The following is a 12,412-nucleotide window of genomic DNA, read 5'->3' on the forward strand; positions in this document are numbered from 1 at the left end:
TCATGTTCTCAAAAGCTTGCTTTTTACAAAGCAAAGTGCAAACGTTGGGTGGTAAAACACATTCTGCTGGGATTGAACTGATGCTCTTCAATAACGGGTCAATCATGTTAAGGTGTAGTAGAAAAACACTGTTTTATAGACTATACATAGTACAGGTAGTCCTCAGGTTAAGTATGAGTTCCTGTTAGAACTATTCCTTCCTTTTATCCCTGTGGTAGTGTTGCACACTGGGGGGTGTTGCAAGGAGGGAGAGACAGGCTTATAGGGAGGAGGACGTGTCAATAATGCGAACACTGTGCTGCTTGTGCTGTTATCACTGTCAGTTTCATAGGAGGAGATCCTATCCTTTCACATGTTCGTCTTTTTCCTTCATGATGGACGCAGCGTTTCAGCAGCTTGGACGGGGCAGGCAACCGATGTTGAGCATCTTACAATGTCTAATTCCACTTTCACTTTTATGCGGTGCCACCAGATGAGTCTGCCTCACTGCCTTGGGAATTCTAATGTAGATTAAACTTAAATAGTTCACTAAAAAGAACAAAAGTGATGCTGTCCTTCCTCTCAATGTAGCGACGCCACTACATGTTACTCCACCAGTCCGCCAACGTATTAAGGTAATGTATTCATTCAGGATACCCAATCATGTGACCTTTTTACTTCAGATAAAAAGGTAAAAATTAGTCAAAACATGCACCTCTACTGTTTTGCCTGTGCTATTCTTTTTCTGACAAATACACAATGTGGCGGCATTGTTTTAAACCCCATAAGTCCGACTGACTTGAAATTTCTCACACGGCTGAGTGTGCTTTACAGTGGTTAGCCAAATCACAGCAAAATTTGGTACCTTTAAGGGAATGTCTAGCACGAAGCAAGATTGGTTGAACAATTGGTTGGCCGCCATCAAGCAAAGCATTTTTGAGGAGCAACGAATTGTCCATAAGTTATTGACCACTCGTCCAATGATTTAAAACTTTGAGGATATGTAGTACATATATTCTAGCATGTAATCCAAAGCATTTTGAGCACGACCCAAAGGAGGCGCCACAAATGGTATTTACAGTGTCCTAATTTGTTCACATGGCGGTGAGATGGAGAATCGAAAATGTGCAAATCTTTCTATCGTTGCACAAAGTCTGTTCTCCAAAGCACAGTTTTCCATATTTTGATCTCCCTCTCTGTTCTTTATGTACAGCGTTTAATGCTCCTCTTCTTCTACTCAAATATTCCCTCTGAAGCACTTAGCCTAATTAGCGATCATTTATAGCCCTGAACTAATTAGTCCGAATGTTTTGTATCATCTCATCTAAAATAATAACAACAACGACGACGGCGAGGAGGAAGCTGTTGCGCTTAAGTGAGGGCTCAACAAACCGTGATCATGCTCACTTAGTTTGATGATTTGGTTTGGACTGCCTGGAATTGCAAACTAGTTCTTTTTGGATTGTATTCTTTTTTGTGTGGTTTTCTTTATCCTGCTAGTGTAATAATGTGTATTTTAAGGTACCAGCACACAAATATATGGAAATATACTGCTGGTCTTTTTCTTTTTTTGCCCATTTCTTTATTGTCCCACAAATTGACGCTTAATGATATTTTTATATTGTTGGACCAAACAAAGCACTGTTCTGATCATAAATAATAATAATAATATATCATAATAATGCTGTATTTCATTTAGTATGTCATCTTTCACTCCGTACTGTCTTAATGTTTACAGCGTTTCTTGAAATGCTGTTTGTTGAACTGTCAAAGAGCAGCATTTCTTTTGTGATGACTTTCTGTGAACGCACACCACTTTGGGCTTTCTTTGTCTGACCAAATGTCTCAGTGAGTGACTGTCAGAAAAAAGGCTCTTTGGCTTTGCAATCATCTTTTTCCCTCCTAATTCCTAATACGTTACTTTGCATTGCTCCTCACGAGGCTCCACTCTTTTGCTGTGTGTGTATGCTAGTGGCCCCGCCTCCCCCACAGAGACAAAGCGGCTGTATGACAAGACAAGAGTGAACTTGTGAACTTGCTGCCTATTAGAGATGAGGAAAACAGACACATGGCACATATGGAGGCCCGCAAAATTATTAAATTCATTTTCATTTTTCATGTGATTAATTGATTCATTTATTATCGCAATTTTTTTTTTTTCTGAACGATAAATCTTGTCACGTTTTTATCTCGTGAGATCTTGTGACACCCCTAATAGCGACACACCTATGATGTCAGCGTAATAGTGTTCCCTCGCTACATTGCAGTTCACCTTTCACGGATTCGCTGTTTTGTGGATTTGTTTAAGTGCAGTTTTTCTTATTTTGTAACAGCGTATGAACACGCACTGTGTTCTGCGTCCTTGTGGTGTATTAGAGCTCTGTTGTGTGTGTCTGTTATTGTATTTACTACGACTACCAACAGAGGGTGTTGTATACTTATGTTGAAGACGTGTGCAGCCACCTGTCTCGAGATGTGTTTATGTGCCCGTACAGCATAATAGGAACACAAAGTAAACAATAGCACGCTAAATATAGAGCCACAAGAGTCCTTATTGGCTAAGAGAGAACCCACCCATTCCTGATTGGCTATAGACCATTGTTAATCAATATCCTTTGTGCCATTTCCTGTTGTGGTCAATAGTCACTAGCAAACTATGACTAACTGTGTGCTGTGTGAGCAGCTTGCTAACCGCCAATAAACAATAGAAGAAGGAGCTAACCGGCTAAGTTGTCAGCTTTGCGGATTTCACTGATTGCGGGCTATTTTAGGAACACTGTATCAGTAATTCTGCTGTGTGCGTTGAATGCAAAAAGTAGCGCCAATTGTTAAACATTTTTAAAATATATGTAGTCATACTTGTTTAAGGTTGTGTTAATAAAATGAGTAACCAATCTGGATTAAAGATAACAGGGAGACATAATCAATAATCCTATTCTGCTTGGTCGTCATGTGGCCATTCTGCTCTTTGTTGTATTCTATAAAATGCAGAACACACACACACACGCACGCACACACACACACTCTCTGGGTTGTCTGGCAGCGGCAGGCAGTGTGCATGTGTGAATTTCATATTATAGTAGGTCACTGAATTCATTTCTGAAAAGGCAATTGGTATAATCTCCCAAGTGACTTGTTGTGAGTAGTGGGCCACATTTACTGTGTTACCCCTCCACCCCGCCGTTGATTAAGAAATACATCTAGCCACTATCAAACCATCAACTCCACACTATTTGTTCTCGGACAGTATGGATTGAGCTGCTTTTGTCTCCAGTTAATTTTCTGAGCGCCTCAAAGGTTTTTTTTTCTTTTTTTCCAGACAAATGAATGTTCTCCAAGCTTGCACTCTTACCTGAGATAGTTAGGAGGAAATCTGGCGAAAACGATATGACGCCGAACTTCATAGCTTCAGCCTTGATTTTGAAGGCCAGCGCTGTATAAAAGATGTGATCTTGAATGATGCATATTGAAAGTCAATACAGTGATGTAAGGTTTGCACCCAAGCGTGAGGTTTACCTAACATTCATTCTTTAAAAAAAAAAAGGCAATTTTGCTCCTGCTGCTCCTGCTTTTCTGAGAAGAAAGGATTCCGGAAATATCTCTGGAGTGAAATATTAGCACTGCAACACCAGCCCAAACATTGGGTACTAAATGGACCGTCACCCGCTCTCGGAACGACCTTGCAAAAGACGACTCCCCCTCCCACCTCCTCTGTAACCTGTGTAGCTTGCTCAGCGCTGTCTCTTCCACACCTTGTTCCCATTGTTGCTGATCTTATCGTTCAGCCTATCACAGGACTAATGACCCCGGCAATCGTTGCTGACCTGTCGGGGGAAGTGCAGCTGCCAACGAGAAGGGAGGAGAGTCCATTAAAAGATGAATGTAAGGAAGTGGACTTGTGCTTCTCATGATTTATTGTTGTCCACATTCCTCACATGCTGAAAAGGCAGATAAAAACAATGCTTTTTCCAAAAAAACACTTTGGAGATATTTGTCTCATTAATATGCGGCTAATTGACCCTGATTGGGTCGGGTTAAGGTATTACTGATAATTATCTCAGTCAATGAAGGTCGTTACTGCTGATTGCAATCTGGACTCCAAATAGTCCCCATCGGGACATTTTGTGTCATATAGTTTTCTATTTTCAAGTCATTTTGGCTGTGTTGAATGAATATTTGTCAGACGATATTATTATTTTTTAACAATCTGTTCCTTAACCCTTTGGAGTAGGTAGTTTTTTACGGACTTTTATGTACCTCTGTTTCTCATCTTAAAGGGATAGTTCGGATTTTTTGACATGAAGTTGTATGACATCCCCATCAGAAGTGTAGTGCATCAGCATTGACTTATCCACTTTAGAGAGTTCTGGTTACTTTTTAGTGTTAAAGAAAGTCATTCCGGCTAGTTGGTGGGGTCACAAAAGTAAAGCGTTGTGCTTCTCAAAACAATATGACTTCAAAAGAGGAATTTACATTTGCATCACAAAACCATTTTCCATGAAAAAGTAAGACTTCACAATCACCACCGATTATGCTGCTGTGCCTGCATTTCCACTGATTAGTTGTCCTTCTACGTATTTAGTTCAGCGTTGTGCTACTTTGTTTGTTGGATCATTGTCATTTTGTGCTGTATGCCTGTCTGTGATGGTCCCCTTCCTCTGCAGGGAAGCGCCACCAAAATATATACTTTACCTGCTTTTAGGTCCTGCTCTCTGCATCCTCGGGGTCGTTGCCACAGAGCACCGATGCACGAACGGGACAATATTAACCTTTAAAAAACATTTTTATGTCCACTAGGGCACTACTTTTTCCCCATTCAAAGCATGCAGCAAAATTTTAAACAGTTTACTGTTTTCTGCAAGACTGCCTTGTTGCTGAGCACTGAGACTGTGTACCAATGTTGTTGTGTGTATGTGTGTGTTATATAAAAACTACAGTGGAGTAAATAGAAACATACAGTCGTCGCTCGCAATATGGCGGTTAGATTATCGCTCCCTCGCTATGTTGTTTTTTCAGAAATTAATAAATGATCACTGTTTCGTGGTGGACTATTGTATATTACTAGTCATAACATATTGAAATACAAGTCATATGTAGTATTCTGGTCACTTGGCGGCATTAATGACACAGAATATTGAGACGTTGCCTTACATTACATTACCTTAACACTGCATCAAGTCATAAAGTCAGCCATGGCATGTCCAATATGATAGAGTAAAAAAATTCTCCTCCCATTCCGTGTGGAAGTGGTAAGTTTATTGGCTACTTATGTTTAAAAACAGCCGTTTCGAATCCCTCAAGCATAAGAGTTGCTCAATGTGGTGTAAACAATGAATAATAGGAGTTAAAGGTGACTATAGGCGTGTTATTTCATGTCTACAGGGCTCTAATGTAAACATTTTTATTTAGAAAGTCATAAAAAGGTTTTCTATTTTCTAACTACGAAAATATTTAATTTATTAACAGTGAATCCTATATCGTGGAAATCCACCGCTATAAATGAGGGATGACTGTACTGTCCTTTAAAGAGCTATGATCAATATGATAACAATTGATGATAACAATTTTTCAGGCTTAAATAGTTTGAAACTTGTTCAAAGTGGGGAAATAAATATTATGATATGATATTTTTTATCCAAAAATAAATATAATACAAATATAAATTATTGTATAATAAAAATATATCATGTAAAGAAAATATATTAAAATATGTTATATAATATATTTATATAATAATTATATAATTACTGTGTATAATATTTTTACAGCAGAGAGTAATAACTATTAGTCAGGCTGGCTTTTGTTTGTTGTTTCATGCTAAAAAAACATCCTCAGTATTTCAATCCACCCAATTTTTCACCTATACTTGACCCTGTTAATGCGGCTTTAACTTGCAAAATCTTTTTGCTCCAAGGATCATTATAGACTTTTTGGAGTAGGGATGGATGTCAGCGTTTTTTGCCTGCGAAGACTCATGTCCTCCATTTCTTCAATGGCTTCTTCTGTAATGGCCCTTCTTACCATTTACTGAGCGTGCACCATTAGCCAGTGATGACTTTGCACTTGATGACTGAGATTAACAAGGTAGTTAGGTGTTGGTGGTGGAAAGTGCCCAAACAATTAGAGTATCGCTAAATCAGGACGCTCACACTTCTTTACTAAGACACTGTTTAGATTCAAATATGTGTAAGTGGATAAGTGGAGTTTTGTATTGCTTCTACTTAGTTACATTGCCCCCTAGCGGCCCGGCATGCATCCTCCTATTGACCCAATTCCATAAATGTCACTTTGCATCCCCTTACATTTCAAAAATGCCCACGCTTCCTGTCAGAATGTGCTCTTGCAGTCGGAAGTAATGGCTCGAAATGGAAGAATTGCAGCAATGGGGGAAAGACAAGGAGGAGGGGGTCACAAGCACTAAAAGCTTTAACAGGATTGTTAGGCAAGATACCTCAAGCTCACTGGCTCTCGGAGCATACTGATTGGTTGGCGGGGTGTTTTATATGCAGTATAGGTAATTAAAGTGGTGGGTACAGTTCCGGAATCGATATGAGCCTGGTGACATGAGGTATTACTATAGTCTGTGTGTGTTGTTGTCGTTGTTGGGGACATCAATCTGTTAAAATTGTGAGCACTCGCCTTGCCTTTCGGGGACATAAAGCAATTGACGTTATGTAAATAATCAGATTTCAAGGTGATGGCTTAGCTCAGGGTTAAGGTAAGGTAGAGGTTTAGGGGTAAATTAAGTCTGCGGGAAATGAGTGTAAGTCATAGTAATGTCCTCTGAAATGATAGAAATATGCCTGTGAGGGAGGGTGAGCAAGCTACATTTTTATTATGACAGATGAGATGCTTTACCGGGATCCAGGCGAGGCCTTTTTGACTGGCTGCTTTAAATGTGGGTCACCTATCGACTTAACCTGGCCTCATTGGCGTGTAATTATGCCTGGAATAAATAGGGCATTTGGCTGGTGGCACTATACGCCACACAGCTGTAACGGACAGCGTGGAATTCATTTGTTCTCCCCCCTTCTGTCTAATCCCTCGTCTCAACCTCCATTAACTCTCTACATTTTTCATTTCTTTCTCCGAGCCCTCTGTGCCCTTTGGTCCTCTTGCCATCTTTGTTTCTGTCCTTTTTTTCTCTTCCGGGCTCCACTTGATCTTATTCTCTGCTGTCCTTGAGCCAAAAAGAAGTGGCAGTGATAGTGCAAACTTTGTTGAACCATCCAAAGACAGAGCAGGAATATTGTCCGTGCACTATGCACTGGTACATGTCTTGCTAGACATTTAACTGTGGCGACAGAGGGGAGCACTGACTCATTCCTTTGTTAGACAGTGCAGACGTCTTCATTAATGAATTCTGTACAAAAATAACACCATGCAGCGCTTCCGTTCCTCGATTCATTGTTTTTAATCTTTACTAATTAATTTGAAGAGTTCCTGCGCAAAATAATAGAAGTGTCGGGGAGAGCATTGTCTCTCGAGCGCCTGTGTTTGAACAGCTATTCAATAATTAAGCACTTTTATGAGTCACTCAGGGGATATCTACCATCCGAAGCGTATGGATGTTCTACTTTTTTGAAAAGGCAAAAAGTTAGGACGCTATAAACACAACTAATGTTCTTTGCAAGTCAACTAATTAACCAGCAGTGATGTGATGCACAGTAGGAGAATAGATTTCAAGCTGTTATCTGAACTACAGTAGATATTGCAATTAATACTGTAGTTTTCACCCTCCACCACTCGATTGTTTTGTTTCAATGTGCTGTATTATTTGCAAGCTGAATGTTGTGAATGAAGTTTAAATTTTATTGCACCATTGTCAGTTTTTCACACGACTTCCTGAATTGGAGTTATTCCAAGCACTGTGAGATTGCATTGTGCTCACGCTGACAGGCCAGATGTTGTGGAAAGTCAAATAAATATAACGTGGCGTGATGAAACACTTCAGATTAGTACCAGTGAAGGAGAAAGTCACATTCACACTGCAGGTCAATTCCGCTTTTTTTGCCCATATGTGACCTGTATCTAATTTTTTCATGTCAGTGTGAACAGTACAATTCCGATTTTTTCAAATGCGACTCAGGCCTCATTCGTATGTAGATATAAATCCGATCTACTGCAGTCTGAATGGTGAGGTCGCATATATCCGACTTATACGTCACGGAAAGGCGTGGTTTACCATGCGAGACTCACCAATGTTGGCAAAAGTTCTTCTTGTCATCCGAAAATCATTTTTAAAAAGTGTCAGTGAAGCGACTCACGGCAAACTCCCTCATCCACACACAGCAAGTTCGGAACACAGCACAGCAAGTTCTCCACAAACTGCCATAGTGAAAATGCTTGCCCTCTTTGTTCTTCATCTCCTCCGCAGAATCATTTGGTGAAAAAAATATTGGCTCCCGTTGTACAAAATCTTTGAAATTGCGACAAACGCGCCAAGGAGAGCACACACTGCAGCAATGTTTACTTCCGCGAACACACTGCAATGCGTCTGACGTCGGGCTTTTGCACGTCACTTCCCGGACACTCTGCGTTCAAGTCGGATTTTTTTGGTAATGTGAACGACCACATAAAAAAAATTTTTAACAAAAAAATTTTAACAAAAAAATCCCAAGTGCGTATCATACCCTGCAGTGTGAACGTAGCCATTAAAGGAGAGTTTGACTGATAAGTTTGAACTCAGCTCTTTCATTCAGGCAGCACTCAAGACTAACAGACATATTTTTGTCAGGTGTTCGAGTCTGCCCTTTACTGTCCAACGGGGCAGACAGCTAAACGCTCATTTCAGCTACAGCACGTGGGAACACATGGAAGCTGTAGGTAGGATCTTCTTGGTGAGTGCTTGTCACAGGCTGACAGCAGGCAGTCCCTAAAGCACTACGGAGAGCCGGCCGTGACTGATTTCTTCCGAGGCGAGGCTGCGCCGTGGGAAGCTAAATGCGGGTTTCTGTTTGATTTGCTCTCAGTGAAATGCTGTTTGACATTTTGTCTGTTGGGCGAGCTGTCTCTATCTGGAAGGGGTACATATTATTGTTGTCTTGTCCTTTTACACAACTGGAAATTGCAATTCCCTGAGATGTTGCGCGTGAATGCTGAGCGACGAGTCGAGTATTATAAGGAAGTGCTTTGAATTTGTTTAATTTTTCTGAGAATAAACAATAGCTCACCCTGCTTTAGTTGTTTATGAGAAATAGTGGAAGAATAATAACAGCAAAAATAATTTTTCCTAATATGTGTTGTCACGGTGGTCTAGTGGTTAGCACATTGGCCAATACAGGAACAGCCTGGAGATCGGGAAGACCTGGGTTCGATTCTCCCCTGGGCATTTCTGTGTGGAGTTTGCATGTTCTCCCCGTGGGTTTTCTCCGGGTACTCCGGCTTCCTCCCACATTCCCAAAAACATGCAGGTGAGGTTAATTGGCGACTCTAAATTGTCCATAGGTATGAATGTGAGTGTGAATGGTTGTTTGTCTATATGTGCCCTGCGATTGGCTGGCGACCAGTCCAGGGTGTACCCCGCCTGTCGCCCGAAGTCAGCTGGGATGGGCTCCAGCATGCCCCCGCGACCCTAGTGAGGATGAAGCGGTATAGAAAATGAATGAATGTGTTGTCACGATAAAGGACTATTATTAAGATGGGTATTTGTTATTGATGTTGGTATTAGGGACTGTTAATAATACTGTTACTATTATTAATGACATTAAGGAGAGTACATAATAAATCATATTTTAAAATACAGTATTCACTCATTTATCATGGTTAATTGGTTCCAGATCCGACAGATAGATGAATTTCTGCAAAATAGGATTCCTTGTTAATAAATGTAATATTTTCATAGTTATAGCATAGAAAACCTGTTTACTACCTTCTAAATACTTTTTAAGATGAATTAAAGCCCTCTAGACATGAAATAACACCCCTGTGGTCACCTTTACACTTGTATTACCCAATGTAGTAGACATAATAACATAAAATAAGACATATTGGACATAAATATGACGTAACATTAGGGATGTCCGATAATATCGGCCCACTGATAATATTGGCCCGATATTAGCATAAAAATGTTATATCGGTAGACATCGGCATCTGTTTTTTTCCCGATAATGAAAACCGATATTTAAAAAATGCTGTATAGATGAGCATTTTAATGTTCATATGACCAGGATGACACCACAGTTTGTTCACATGCAGTGCAAGGCCACCTCCTTTGCGCTTTCACAGGCTCTTTTGTTCCCGGCTGCTCTGACTGTACTGAAGTTGGCCATCTCCTCACGTTAGCATCCGCTAGCGGTTAGCCATTCAGTGAAGCACAAATAAGCTGCACTGCCTGAAGGTCTTGACGTTCTTGCCAGTCGTGGATCTTGCTCGGTAGTGAATTCACGTTTCCCCTGATAATAGCAGGTATGGAAGACTTGGATTTACACTTCCTTGCTAGCCGCTTGACTTTCATGTTAGCCCCGCCTCTGACTGCTGCCTCAATATCAATGGGTCGACAGGGAATCATACCAATGCCGGTTGGCACGTAAAAACAAACAGAGCCGTTTGAAAGGCAGCTGTTTGTGGCGGCGGTGTTAATTCCACGACATACATACACACTGTACATACATACATACATACATACATACATGCATACATACACACTGTACATATATACATACATACATACACACTGTACATACATACACACTGTACATACATACATACATACATACATACATACATACATACATACACGCATACATACATACATACAGTACATACATACACACTGTAGATATATACATACATACATACATACATATATACATACATACATACTGTACATACATACATACATACATACATACATACATACATACATACATGCATACCGTATACATACATAGATAGATAGACTCTCCAAGAGAAATTCACATATCCAGCAGCTCTGCAAAAATGTCATAATGAACTTGATCACAAAATAAAACAACCAAGGCAAGACGACAGAGATAAGGAAAATAAGAAAATAGAATAAGAATAAATAAATAAATAAATAAATAAATAAATAAATAAATAAATAAATAAATAAATATGGAACAGATCACGTCAAATTTGTTGTGCAGTATCCATAATAAATAATAAATAATAATACATACAGTAATAAGGTAATGAGTCCAGTCCAGTCTAGTCCAGTCCCGTTCTTCCACGACAGGAGATATGTGATGTTACATATATAGGTATCAGTTGATATCGAAATCAAAATATCTGCATATCAGTTATCGGCAAAAAAAACAATATTGGACATCCCTACATAACATAGACTCGCACGTTAGCTTTGAGAGAGTTCCTTGTTTTTTTCTGGACAGCGCACTTCCTGTGGTGGCTATTGTGTTATCAATTTAACATTACTGACACCTAGTGACCAGTATACAGTACTACATAATGACGTCTTTGAATGCATCTTCAGAATGCCTTATATTTGTATTTGTGTTCATTTAGCCATTTTTACTCTTGAAATAGGTAAAAATGTGCTGAAATATACACATTTGTGTGTCGTGGCCAGTTATACAAATTAAATGATGACATCATCTAAGGCCCCCCTGGATACATATTTTCTTAAAATTTACATTTATGTTCTTCTTGCATGAACCTATAGTCATGGAAAAAAATGATTAGACCAGCCTCGTTTCTTCAGTTCATTGATCCATTTTAATGCCTGGTACAACTAAAGGTACATTTGTTTGGACAAATATAATGATGATTACAAATACAGCTCATAAGAGTTGAATTTAAGAGCTGGTATCTAGCAACTTCCATGGTTTTCTTGATCATAACCAAAATCACTTAAGTTCCTACATGAATAGCTCTAGCATTGTACTGCTAAAAATTGTAACTCTTATGAGCTATTTTTGTTGTCATTGTTATATTTGTCCGAACAAAAGTACCTTTAGTTGTATCAGGCATTCAAATGAACAAAAACCTGAAGAAACAAGGGTGGTCTGACAATTTATTCCATGATTGTATACTAAAGCCACAAAATCCGCAATATGATTTTTTCTTCGGAAGTTGCTGCCTGTAATGCCTATACAAAATTTTAAAACCACGTTGGTGTTCTAAGGTGTCATCTCTTTAGCAGATTGGGGACTCAGGGGCAGAATGACTCATATGAGTGAAAAGATGATATTTACCCTCTCAAACCGTCATGTATAATCAAATAACAAACAGTATGAGTGTTCTAAGCGCGGCTCCTTGTGTTGATGTCGAAATAAAGTATTCAACTTATCTATTGTCACTTTGATCCATATAGGAGGCTGCTTACACTGACAGTCTGCCAATATGAGAATAAACATTCAGGTGTGAATAGCAATGGTGTGTGTGTGTGTGTGTATGCGCTGCAGAACAGTTGCCAAGGAGACGTTATCAGCTATTATCCATCACTGGATGC

This window comes from Dunckerocampus dactyliophorus, chromosome 15, assembly GCF_027744805.1.
Source record: "Dunckerocampus dactyliophorus isolate RoL2022-P2 chromosome 15, RoL_Ddac_1.1, whole genome shotgun sequence".
Lineage (NCBI taxonomy): Eukaryota > Metazoa > Chordata > Actinopteri > Syngnathiformes > Syngnathidae > Dunckerocampus > Dunckerocampus dactyliophorus.